This window comes from Anopheles marshallii, chromosome 3 (genome assembly GCF_943734725.1).
Source record: "Anopheles marshallii chromosome 3, idAnoMarsDA_429_01, whole genome shotgun sequence".
In the NCBI taxonomy this organism is placed as follows: Eukaryota; Metazoa; Arthropoda; class Insecta; order Diptera; family Culicidae; genus Anopheles; species Anopheles marshallii.
The window spans coordinates 26,887,852-26,901,904 of NC_071327.1; positions in this window are offsets into that span (position 1 = coordinate 26,887,852).

Below are 14,053 nucleotides of genomic sequence, written 5' to 3' on the forward strand. Positions count from 1 at the left end.
TCATAGAACATGCTTGAACTTCGTGAACTATTTTATGTTGACTTTATTTACTTTGAAATTTAGAATGCAGTGGAAAACATTGTTTCGTTTATCAGTCATGTTTATTGCCTTTAAATCTTTTTTTCTCAACTTCCATATAGATTTTTGGATGATTTTAGTAATTTTCAGTAAACAATTTAGACCGTCCAACCGAATGTGTCTATCTTACATTTAAATGTTACATTTTTCTTGTTTCTATTCTATCAATTGTCGTAAGAAATCAATAAAAGGGTAATTTAATACAATTAATTAATAATGTCTTTCCCGATCGAGATCGTTATATGACCTCTCGTACACCTCAAGCACAACACCTGGGGCGTAAATTATCGTGCGTATACGCAAACAAGGCACATACGGTTCACCCTTGTCCATAAGCCAAAGCACTGCGTAAGATTTAGGACTTTGTTAACACACAAAGCCAAAGGGCACCAAACAACGATGTGGTAAAGAAATGTCCGATAGAAAAGTTGTACACTGTACGGTGAAAAGGTGCATTGGTGACTGCTTGGTACATATTTGAGCATGGGATCTGTTTAGTTTTCAGCCATTTTCAGCTCGTGTCTCGTTCCACAACTTGCCGCATGTTGTGTGTGGGTGTGTTTGTTTTAGTATAAAACATTATATAACTAAGTAAGGAGAATTACAATCAAAAGTTTAAAAATCGATTTATTCTTGGCTCGCACGCGATGACGATGAAGAAGGAATTTGTGTTTTGCTAAAATGCACTAAAACCTGGACCTCATCTACGTGCGAGACGCAGTTTATGCGATGCTTGCGTTAAACTTTGTACCTTTCGTTGAACTGGGACTGGTACGCATACATTCTGCGGTATTTCTTTTCTCTCCGGACTCCGGTTGTTGTTTTTGTTTTTGGTCTTCTGTAACTATTTACTGTACTGTGCCCTGCTGGGACTCCCTACCCCCCCTACATCATATCGTTTGGGACACCTTCATCTTGCTTTGGTGCGCAATGCTCTTTTCGGCACAATTTTCTTCCAACCGGGTATGCCGAGCAACGTGGTATCTGAAAATTCGTAGGCTAAGCAAACAAACCCGCCACCCGGTGCCAAGTGAAGCAGAATGGGAAAAACAAACGATAACTACACACACGCAATTAACATGTGTTTGCTCGCATTAGGTCAGGGTGATAAGACTATAAATTTAGAGTTTTTTTTCTAGACTTTTTGGTCTGGCCGTTCTCGTGAAGGAAAGCTTCACTGGTGTTTTGCTGCGCAAGTGCCGCAGCACACGCTGATGTTGATGGAAATGATAAAATTACTGTCGTGATTATGGTGACCGGAGGAGAGAAAAAAAACCTTCCAGCGGTTCTAGATGACTTCATCGGTGAAAACATAAAGAGACACCTAACTTACAAGGGATTAAACCAGTTTTGCATTGCATTGACCAGGTCTTATTGAATGAAGTTTCGATCATCAACATCATGATGATAATGACTACCACTTGAAGAAAATAAGATTTTGAGCTCTAAAGTTAGACACTTGAATACAGAAAAAAAACGATTTATTTAGTTATTCTTAAGCAAAACAGAAAATCTTGGATTAAGTTTTAATGACAGTAAGCGTCTGCAGTCCAGCATTGACAAATTCCCCGAAGGATCGTGTTTTTTGGAACTGAGTTAGGAATCTGGCTAATTCAGGACTTTTTTATGCTGATTGCTCTCTTCTAATGTTGAAAGTTTGGATTTTTACTGAACTTTAGAAATCAATTTTTTTAAAATTCCGATTGACGGATTCTGACTTCTAAGGGTACCGAATACCGAGCACCGAGTACCGAGTACTATCGATGCAGATTGGGTTTAAAATGTTCCAGGGTGTGTACGTTTACTTTTGTTTCCCCTTGTTATTCGTAACCTTAGATTTAACTTGATCTTTATTTTAAAAAAATACTCTAAAGATATACCCGGTCTAGTCAATACCCGAGTTACGCAGTTCTCCACTTTCACGGATTTGGAGATATGCGGATTTTAACAATTTGACATTTCGCGTAGTTTTGTAAGCAACACTCAAGTGTTAATTTTCAAATTTCAAAAATGCGTCACAATTCGTTATTATAAAAAATAATTGTCATAACATTTTATTGTATTTCTTGAAATAAACACATAAAAATGAATTTCGAAAGTGCTTCGTAACGTGGAAATAAGTATTTGATCCCTTAATACGACATATAAACGATGTTTTAGAGGAAACGTGAGATACGCGGATTTATCTGGAACGCATTAACCGTTTACCTTTAAATACCACCGTAATACCATTATTATATTCAAATGATGAACGATGATCACAAAAAAAGATAGGAAAAATTAGCATTTTTAAGGGTTCATAAGGAATTCTGTGATTGAAATGAATAAAATACACATTGAAAACATTTATTTTATACACTAAATGTATAAACAAATTATTTACTTTCAAAAACAACACAGAGCGAATATTTCAAGCCATGAACCAGTAGTTATACACATTTGAACTTTGAATGAAACAGTTTCAAATTTCATGCTACATGGCCGAGCATAAAATTCTTCCTTTGGTTGAGAATAAATGTAGATTATATAAAGCATTTTACATTACAAGCATTTAAGCACATGTAAAGCATTTTACATTACAAACAGAGTTCAACTTCAATGCAAAAGCTTTCGAGAAATACTAATTGGGTTGTTACTTAGCTGTTACTTAGTTGTTACTGGTGCGAATATTAAAATGATTTTTTTGTAACGAACCGGATCTTTAAAAAAATGGGAAAGTCAAAAATGGCCTTTGTCGGAAAAACTTGCTTTACAGTTTTCCTATCGGCCATAGTCTCGCAGCTGTGTCCATTACGCTAGAAAGGCTATCATTACAAGACTCCTCTCTTGCGGGCCGGAGTGAAAGGCTACCCCACGGGTTTCCTCCGCCTAGCTTGAGTGTCCTGAAGCTAAAGAAAAAAAAAAACACCTCAAAACTTATACCGCTCGGTAACACCTTGCGTGATTGCTCGTGTGCAAAAGTATTCCGGACCTGCTCGCACGGTGCTACAGCCGCTCAAAAGCTGCCCTCTGTATTCAGCCGTATCGTATCTAGCCAGGGTGACTATAAAATGTAAATGGCCAGAAAGCCGCCGAATCCTTCACGCCGGGCCCCGAGCTTGGCCAGCGGTTCCAAACCCCGGCCCAAGCCGTTCCACTGCGCACAAAAGAAATAGAGACAGGCGGCGCAATAACCGATGGTGGAGTGTCCAATGATGGTGTAGCCTACAGACACAGCTGGCAGCTCTCGTTTCAGCTGCAAACACAGTCCGTGGTGAGGCCGTTTTTCAAGTGCCAAGCGAAGGTTCCATTCCATTCACCGTCCACCACCTCCAGCCGTCTCCCTTACACCCACCTCGTCTATTGCATTAGTACGGTCTGGGGAGGATTATCTCTTCGCTGTGGAAATTCGTTTCAGTGCTGTCCACGTAAACACGCAAAATGGTGAAAACCGAGCTAGGGCCGTTTCATGGCTGGTGAAGATTTTTCCCCGAGTTCTTCATGTACCTTTGCCTTCCACGCCCGATTGGAATGGGTTTGTTTTTCTTTGTTTTTTTTTTTCTCTCCGTTTGGCCATTTGGTGGACCCAATCATAATTCATCCGCCCGTTTGGTTGCGTTTTTCCTTCCCAGCGCTGGTCCATCGGTGTGGCGTTTATGGTACACCTTTCCTTGGACGCCCATTATAAATTATGAGCGTAATTTTTATTTTCTGAAAATTTTAATTTAATTAACTTAATTAACCAAGATGGTGGCGGTAAAACGGGGCTGGGGCGACCCGTAGTATTGGGTCGTATTTCTTGTGCGCCAATTGGTTTGCGTGTGGTGATGCTTGGCAGAGCGAGGGAGACCAGACAAAAAAAAACCGTGATCAAACCTGTGAAGGGGAAATTCCGCAAAAAAAAAAACGTTGAAATGCCATTCACAACGGTAGCGCCGAGGAGGGACGGTTGGTAGGTGTTGCCGATTAGCACAACGGAACCGGAACCTCCGTAATCCGGAAGCTTTTTGGGAAATATATAACAAGGCGTATGGGTGTAAAAGGTCGAATCATTAAATTAAGCATTGAATAATGAAAAAATAATTAATTGGGACGAACGATTTTTGTTTTAAGTCACTAAACAGATTATAGAAATGTCTTTAAAAGGTAACTACTTTATTTTAATTTTTATTATTTTATTACATTTACAACGGCTCTTTGCCCTATTATCAGCCATATGTTGAACTGAGGAGAGTTAAAATGTCTAAATGCATATCCTCCTTGTCTTTTGCCCTATCGAGGTCAAAAGTTAACTACTTATGTATGTACAAAAATGGAATATATATCTTTACTTTACCATTTTTTTGGCTAAAAATATATTGTTTTCTTACTTAAATTGGAAACTACACTACGTTGCAGCATAACGCTTCTTACGGCAACCTTCTGAATGGCGGACATTATAGAAGCTGCACGATTAAAGTTAAAACAAAATAATTATTTTTACAATAATTTCTAACAAATTTCCTATCGTCAAGCGTAGGGTTTTAAGTTTACCCCGAAAAATGAGAAATAGACTAAGGTTTGAATATAAACTAAAAATTTTCGGACCCTAAACATGGCATAAGAATTATGCCCGCTTTTCTTTGAAGATATAGTTAAATAACTACATACGACGACAGTAAAATATGTAATCCAATCATTTGAATTGAGTTTAAATCAGACGGACCATTATTATGTAATGAAGCCAATTTCCTAATAATCAGGTTTGAAGTTTTGAGTTGTAGCTAGGAGTTCCTTACGACTCTGCTGCACCTTTTTTGTAGCCACTGTATTTTGTGTAAACTTGCAGAGTGTAAACCTTTTATTTCTAATTTGCATAGTGTACGCGATGCCTGCACGGAAACATGACGCAGATGAAATATGATCCATTAATGTGAGCATGATTTAATTATGAATATTTTCTTAACAGGAATGCTTTCTACAAAACAACAATCACTCCTGATGGTTGTGTGTTTTAGCTCATTGTGTTGTTTCTGCTTTTGTTTCTGTTTTTTTTTTTGCTAACCATTATTCACAATGACCATCCCACCCTATATAAAACGATCATAAATACTCCCTTCTAAATGGCACACCAGCGGTACAGATGAACTCCAAAAGCAACCCTGGCAAATGGGGCCATGATTTGTGATGTCCGACGCCGTGGACGCGTTTTGCTCGTGCGCTACTGAACGCGGGCATTGTTGTTGCGTGGAAAATTGTCGTTACCGAAAATTCGGAAGAAGGTGTAACCAGTTACCACCTCACCGGGCTGAAGGTGGTTTTTGTTTCTCTCCTTTTCCCCCACGGTGAAAGTTACCATCCTTGGGAGCCGAAGCCCGATGCAATAAAGACATATTTTTGCGCATGAAATATGGTGTACGCAACGGTATATGGTTGCAGGCAGGAGGAACCGGAGAAGGTGGCCCGACGAGACGTAAAGTCCTTCGATTGTGGCGACACAACAACGGCAGCACAATTGTGGGAATTGTCATGCTGAGTGCTACTGGAAGACAAACGGCATACAAACGGCTAGTGCAATCAACTTCAGATGAAAATTAACTGAGCTCAAGCTAACCTATCGGCAGAGGAATGGTTGGGAACAATGATCGTATGGGGCAGTAAATGCACGGGACAATCATCAACTCGTGATGATCGCTGCTTCATGCAAAAAAGGTCAAATTAGTACATCATTAAACGTACTGTTGTTCCCTTATAAGGGTTGCCGGCTGGTGTTCAATCAACACTGCAAAGGACACCTCGCAAAGATTGTAAAGGAATCTCGGGTCTCGGTAAATGATCCCGAAATTGAGCAATTGCTGCAATTACTTTGACAGCTAGTGGTATACAGCGGACAGTCGACAAAAGATCGACCGAACATGAGAATGAAAAGGTTTGTGAATGGTTTTTGCTTTCTATTTTGTTACTCAATTTTATGTTCATATATACAGCTTCATATCGATTACTTTACAACAGTCACAAAAAATAGTTTGTTATGGTAATACGCGAGGCAGAAGGATCCGAAGAAACGATTTGTCTAGTAAATTGGGATGAATTGCAGATATTAGGGAACGGCTCTTTTGTAATAAAAAACGACAATTTTCATTGCATTGTAAAAACAGCAGTAAAAGTAGAAAACGCAGTTGTCGCCAGCGTATTTTTATGAGTAGGCAATTGTTGTGAACAATTTAGTTACATACAATAGTTGAACTAATCCTTGTTTTTTGTTTAGTTTTATACTGCTAGACCTGGAATCCTGGTAAAGCAATGTTACGGAGGGCAATAAAATGCCATCTCTAGTGTTTGTGAATATATTTGTAGAATAGATCAATAAGAAGTTTTTAGTAGTTATGGGAAATATTGAAATGCATGATTTTTAAGGTACGTTCCACGCGTAAATTTCATCATTTGATGTTATTTTATTTTAACAAACAATTATTTTAACAATATGTCAACATATTCAGCCCAAATATCAACTTAACGCACATTATGTATATTTGGGACACAAAAAAGGCTATTACGGTACGGGCTGAGGTATATGTGTTTAGCCTAACTGTAAGGTCCGGTACATAAATTTCACCAGTTAATAATTTTACTATAAAACCACATTGATCACCTTCAAAATATAATATTTTCGGAACTTTAATTAATTTATTTAGAAGTAGAGCAAAACATTATTAGGCGTACAAGAAAGATGACAGCTTTTTATGCATAATATTAAAAATTTTGTGAAAATTGATACACAGTGTTGTACACAAAAATTGTCTTAAGAATTAATTGCTAACTCTTGGGGAGTCTTACAATTTGACCGGTTCCATCTATGTTTACTTCTTCAACGTTCTCCAATGACGGCTTAACCATTCAGAAGCGGCTCGTAATATATGATATCCTTTTGATCCCACCATAAGCAGAGAACGACTTGCTGAAAGTGTATATTTCACTGTGGTGACGATTGCGCTTGCTTATTGGACTTTGCTTATATTTGGGGTTATCATATGGTAGGTCGAATAAGTCTCTTGGAACAACAGACATTACTCAGCCGCATTTTTTTAATACAAGTAATGTTTCCTGCGAAAGACGTTTTTGTTGGCTGAAAACTGATTTCGGTCTAAAAAAAAATAAACAAAATCGATACAAAACCCCAACGGCTCATAACACTTATCCTACCAATGTTTATGAGTCTAGAGATCTGATATTAGTTCCCCTAATGCACCAGCAACTTTAACTTTTGTGAAGCTTTTGTTGAAACTTACTTGAAGACCTAATAGTAAAAGTCAAATATAACGTATCTTCATATTCTGTATCGTTATGTATCATGAAAGTATTATGATATTACAATTGATATTAAAATAACACATTGAAATCATGCCCCACAACGAGGAACCGATTTTGATGAATTAAAATAATTAGACAAGCAATACGCTAAAGTAACACTGACATGTATGAAGAAGAAAGTCGTCTCAATCGTTCCCCGCACCCGGTAGTAAACATATTGCAACCTGTCGGAATCGATAGTTGATCCCTAACGGCTAGACAGCCCGAAACATCCTGCACAGCTTGTACACCATTTCTCAACGTTAAATACCATAAATAATGGTTTATGATCAACGCAAAGTTTCGAACCAGAGGAGGCGGGAGATTTATTTTCTTCATGTTTTGTTTATGATGTAATAAACATGCGTGCTAAAACAAAGCATCATTTGATGAGGTAGCCACTTGGCTTGTCACAAACAAATAAATCCGAAATGAGGCATTTTAAAGTATACGAGCGAGAACCCATGTCGGTTGTGCTTTCATGCGTAAACAAATCGAAAGTGATCGTTAACGAATGTATGTTTATAGCTGTTTAACGGATGGAATGAGGTTGTTTTTCACCTATTTCGTTATGTACGAACGCTGCGTGCATTGCTCTAGTTTGATAAAAGATTATTCTTCTGTAAATTTCCTGCCCTGAATGAGTTCTGCAACATTTTAATTTATGTTATAATGGAAGATACAGAAAATCTACCATCCATTTGCTTTAGCGGCTTTCAGGAGCTTTTGCTCGATAAACTATCCTTAGCCGCATGGACAACATGTTGGTCCATCGCAGTAAATCCTCCGTTAAATCTGCGATGTGAAAAACACAACATCCATCCACTATCGGCGCCTTGATTGGGAGTGCTTTTTAGTGAAAGGCTCAATCCGTACCCCTACTTGAATGCCATGCGTGGACAAACTCGAAAAAGCTTTACCAAAGCAATTGCCACACATTTCAGCAAGCGGGCGCCGATTCGAAACGCTGCTTCTCGGGCATGATGAACGCCTTGAAGTATTTGTGGGTGTAGAAGGAGAAGCGGACTGGAGTGGGATGGGTGGGGGTCGAGATGGTACACTGGAGCCAACCAGCTTGAGTCCAATATCTCGCAGTGTACGTAGTGTACGCCACTCCATCTAAAAACACTTTCTTGCGGACGGAGATTGAAGGCAACCAGTGAGTGGCCGGGAAGCAACAACAACAACAACGAGAACAAAAAATGGCCGACTTGAGGACTTTTATTGCCCTCGCAATTGATTACATGTGCGCCGCATCAAGGCGGCACAAGTTAAAGACGATTACTCTCCTCCTCCCCTTCTGGCCAGCGCCAGCGTGAGTGCTTTTGGTGTGCGTTTTTTCTTGGGCACTTTTTTTTTATTCACTTTAAATTGCGATATCTTTCTTTGCCGTGCGCGGGATCTCTGATTCTGCCACTCTGCCACACATTCCTCCCTACCGCCCTCTTTTCATCCAGTGGTTTGACCTCGTCCATCAGGCAAACAAGTTTAGGTTTTCTCATTTTTAATTGGTTGCCAAAAAGGGGTTTCGTAAATGTGTAACAAAGTTGGAGGAGGTTTTAAACATATCAGGACAACTCTCAAAATAAATCGAGAGAAAAAAGCGATAAATCTATGCACTAGAGTGATTACCAACATCCAGAATTGAACCAGAGATTTATGTGATTAATAAAACGTCATTTAAAATAAGATAATATAGATTGTCTCTAAGTCGCTAAGAGGCGTCGGACAAGTCACCGTTGAACCTCAAACGTTTGTTGTAGAGTGATTGAAACATCTCTGGACTTCTTTAATTATCAAATTAGCTCACTCTGTCTTTGTGTTTCTAAAAGTAAATTGAAATAGTAAATATTTCTAAACGGTACTGATTCATCAGATAAATAGGGTTATTCAATAAGTTAGTAGAAGTTATTTGCATCTTATGAACAACTGATTGTTTCTATCAATACCACTACAAGTATGGAATATTACATCTGTGATGGATTACAGTCTTAGATGACTTAATAAAACATAATTTCCAATAAATTGTTCATGGGTCTTTGGCTAAGTGTAAAATAAATGTTACTTAATTTCAGTCCTATAATCTGAGAGTATAATAACAAAATTCCATTCTGTTCACGATTCAAGGAAGTGAACTTTTCACAGCGAATTACTTAAACGTGACATTTGTCCTCTTCTGTAAATAACGGACAAGCCTCTAACACGTGATTGAACATTCTAAAACCATGATTGAGACGTACGGCTTTGAGTGTATACCGGGCTATGTTTGATATTTCATTGGAATTAGTCGGCGAAAAACAAACAAACAGTCCAACTGCTGGGCTAACGGATATCGTAAAGGACATCGGAAGCACTACACTGTGCACTTGCGGCCAGTGCCACATTTACAGACCTATTGCACATGGTCAAACGTTCGTAAATCCTTTCAAGTATTCCGCTCTTTCGTACGGCCTGTACCTTCAGATAACAAAAAAGCTCCCAAATACAACCGACGATCGAGTGGAAAAGGTCATTTGGTTGCACTGAAAGGAAAATGTGAAACCTTCATTCCGGCGGTGGCGTAGTAAGTTGTCAAAACTACTCGTGCAGAAGTAGAAAGGAGATGTATCAGCTGTGGAAAAAAGGTCACTGAATGAAAACATAAACTTCCGAAAACAGTATTCAATTTAGCATTATTTTTTTGCGCCCCGTTTTATGATTGAAGTCGGCACATTTTGGTTTCTATCGCCATCCATCAAAAACAAGATGCGAGGTGATGCGCACGTTTTTCCCGTATGCCAGGGTGGAATGGATAGAAACGAATCGGGCGAAACCGTTCGATGCACATCTTGGCACTAACGACGCATGATTTTAGGACCGTTTCGGAACCGATCCGCTGGTCACGGGTAGTCAGTCTCTGCCTGGCAAACAACCGATGAGCCCGAGAGTTTGACCGGTCGACCGAAATTGCCCCCTGTCATAAAAGCGGAATTTTACTGTTTGGGCACGGTTTTTTTTTCGAGAAAAGGTTTTCTAAATTTTGTTTTCCAATCCGACAGCTATTTTTTTTGCAGTTTTTCGGCAACCTTTTGCTGGGTACTGCAATGTTTTCCCACCCCATTTCGGTCCGATAGTTGTTTTGCAGTGTTATAAAACATTTTGGCCTCATAGTTTTTGCTTCATAATGTTTGTTTGCAAGCAACTGCCAACTGGTAAAATCGTTTTTTCCAATATTTTTTTTTGTTATTTATTTTGCTTACATATATGCGTAATAGCCTCTATTTTTAGCACTATCAATAAATTTAAACTTTAATCCGTCTTAATTAACTGGTTTACTATATTTAAGTTAAGGTGTAAAGTGCATGATACAACATATGTAAATAATTAGCTTTTTAAAGCATTGTCAACTAAACTTCACGAAGTATTATAAGAAATTACGAAAATTTATCTATAACCTGTTTGACAATCGCTCTACTTGATATGAAAAGCTAACAAGCTTATATGCTTACAATGTTTTTCAATCACCTACGATGAATACACGAACTTCATACAAAACCCTTTCTTATACTCAAATCAATTCATTCATCGCTCAGGTTGCAAATCGGTTTGGTGCAAGATTATAGCAACAATCTTTCCTCCCGGGGAAAGTGAAATTGAATATACGAGAATATAAAAAAATAATCATATAACAATTAGTTCGTAAGCTCTTTAGGGTGCGAACGTTGTTGTTCTTTTTTTTTGTGTCTCCATACCTTCGCCATTCACGTCTCCCTGATCACGTCAACAAGAAGACATACTTTGCGGCCTGGAATACGGTAAGGTGGATACAGGTGCCTCTAATGGTAGCTATATCCCATCCATCCTTCATTGGATTGGAAAACATTTTCCCCTAACTTGCACAATATCGATCGTACGAGTGTGTGTACGCTATTTTCGTACAAATGTGTAATTTAATGCACTGTGTGCACCTGCCGAACATGTGTTAATGTTAAATTACGTAAGTGAATTTATGCTCGTTTTATAATTTTAGCTTCGCTGCCACTGGTGCTGTTACCGCTGCTCCAACAATTAACAACACTTGCCCGAGGCAGTCAGGGGTTTGAGTGTGAGTTTTATTATTTATACACCATAACACCCTTGCCACCACCAGACAAGTCCATAAATGCTGGCGTAAATTGAGCTACTATACTACTCAAATGACTTCCGGAGAACGAATCTATCGGCATCTGACCTGGGAGGTAGCGCAATGGGGCGCATGTTGTTTTGTCGTAAGGCTACAACATCTCTATCAATTTCTTGGAAAGTGCAAGCGTTTCAGACGATGATAGTGTTTTAAACGTTACGTCCGTCTCGTGCCGGTGACAAACGGGATGCAATGTTCAAAATCGGTATGGTGGAGATCAAGTAGCAGAACAAAAAATAAAGCGCTCACCGAACAATCCTTCAGTTCCGTCAGTCGGGCAGCGATAGACTAAACGGTTCGTCAATTGGGCAATAGGCAGGTGTGATAGATTCTTTTATGAGCATGATATAGTCATATAATCATTTGTGTAGTGTGTACAGTTTACATCGGGAAATAACCATTCAAGCAGGAGCGGAAATTTTAAATACTTTTGGGGCCATTTTGATTGACCGCTCATTGCGTGTTGAGCGAGAGATAAATCACAGACGGATTCGCCACTATTATTGCGGCAGGAGGTATTATAATGTCCGAACATAGGTGCAATTTTCAGATTTATGCCTCAAAAATGTATTTTATTGCGCTAAATTCGATTGTTTTACGAGTCATTTAAGTGTTATGCTTATGCATTTGAACGCGTTGTAAATTTACATGTTCCGTAGCGTACAACGTTAAACTCATGCGCTAATGTTCTGATAAATGAAACTCATGGTTTGTTTATAAATATTGTATAGAGAATATATGAGCTCCTTACAGTTTCTTTAATTATTTTTCTTTTGTTTTATAATTTTTGAAAATGTTAAATGGTACAAATGTTTCAATATGCTCTTTAGCCACTGGAGAGCAAGAATCATCAGAATACAAAAGCTAGTATCACTCCAACACGTTTGATTACAATAGTCGATTTTGTTACTCACAAGCGATGCAACTCCAGCTTCTTATTTATTTATTTATTTATTTATTTATTTCTTCCATGATGACGGCATTTGCCGTTTTATCAACAAAGTGTTGAGTTTATACAAATCTTTCAATTTTTACAAGGCATTTCCTCCATGCGAATTGCCTTATCCCGGGCATACTCGGTTGAACTCCAGCTTCTGTCGTGTCGTAAATCCTAGCTCCAGTCAAACCACGGAATGTCATATGATTTGTCGCATTTTATTTAGTTAGGATCATTTAGCCATTGAGACGCTGTTGTCTATGGAGCAGCAGTAGAACGTTGAACGGATTCCGACGGATAGAAAGTGTATTCACAGCGTTCCGGTGTTTTTTGGCCTTCGCGAGGATCAACAATAAACCGCGGTGTCTGAGGAAACGGATCCATGTTTTCCACTGGCAGAGACTCGAGCAACTGTGGTGTGTAAGGACCTACGTCCAATAGACTTTCAGCTTGCATTGGTTGAATTGAAAAATAATCCACCTGCTGGTTGCCGGCACATTCACAATTGCTGTCATTCCGTTGTTCAGTTGTCGGTGAAAAGTGTGGTGTTTTTTTGGGTGTCTTTAAAAATTTTATCACTTTGTCCATTTTATCCATTAATGAGTCCCCAGGTTTCAAGGGAACTAAATCAGCAAACAGTCTTACCAGCTGGATCATTAGATTTTGAATGGTAGAGTGTTCTTTTACTATGGTCTGGAGAGGTTTAAGTAAAAAAAAACCATTGGTAGTCCGCCATCCTCTAGCAGACGTTTATCAGTAAGGGGATTTTTTCATACAAAATGCCTCCGCTATGGACCACATACCCATTTGGTAAATGTATGATAGCACCAAGCGGGCAGTAAGCTATTCGTACATTTCTTTTTCAGTTATCACTGAATAACTTTTCCCGCTTCTTTGCACCGCAGCGACTCCTTTCAAAATAAACCAATCGTATACAGAAAGTTTAGTCAGATTGCGTTCGTATTGGATAAACAATTATTATAGGACGATTACAAATCTCTATAGATTGATGAATTTCGTGGTGCTTTTTTCCAACATTATGTGTACTTTTAAAATAAGCCAAAGGTCGCGCAAAGCGTCGTAAAACTAAAACCTTCCAAAAATGCCCCAAAGTTTGACAGCTCGTGAATGAAGTTAGATGGACGACCGCTGTACGATGTTGCGTAGTGATGTGCGTGTATCGTTGACGCATGGAAAAGTTTGCAGATGGTCGCATTGAGTTTACTGACTTAAATTGGTTCTGTTTTATAAATAATGCTGTGAATATATAAGCTATGCTTTCGAAAGCGTAGTGCACAAAATTTGCTCGATGCAGTATGTGAAAAGTGCGCTCCAGTGGGTGGGTGGATTTTAATATAATCACAACGATTTTTCTATCCCAAATGTTTGTTATTATGCCCCTCTAATATTCTTTACAGTTAATTTTTTAACCAAATGGCTAATCAATTCGAAATTTTCTCCCGCTTGGTAGAAAAGATTTTTAGATTGTATAAGCTCATTCGTACGTACAACATCCACCATTGATTTTTTGCTTTTGCGATCGTTCGTAATTCTCCGTTCAGTCGCAC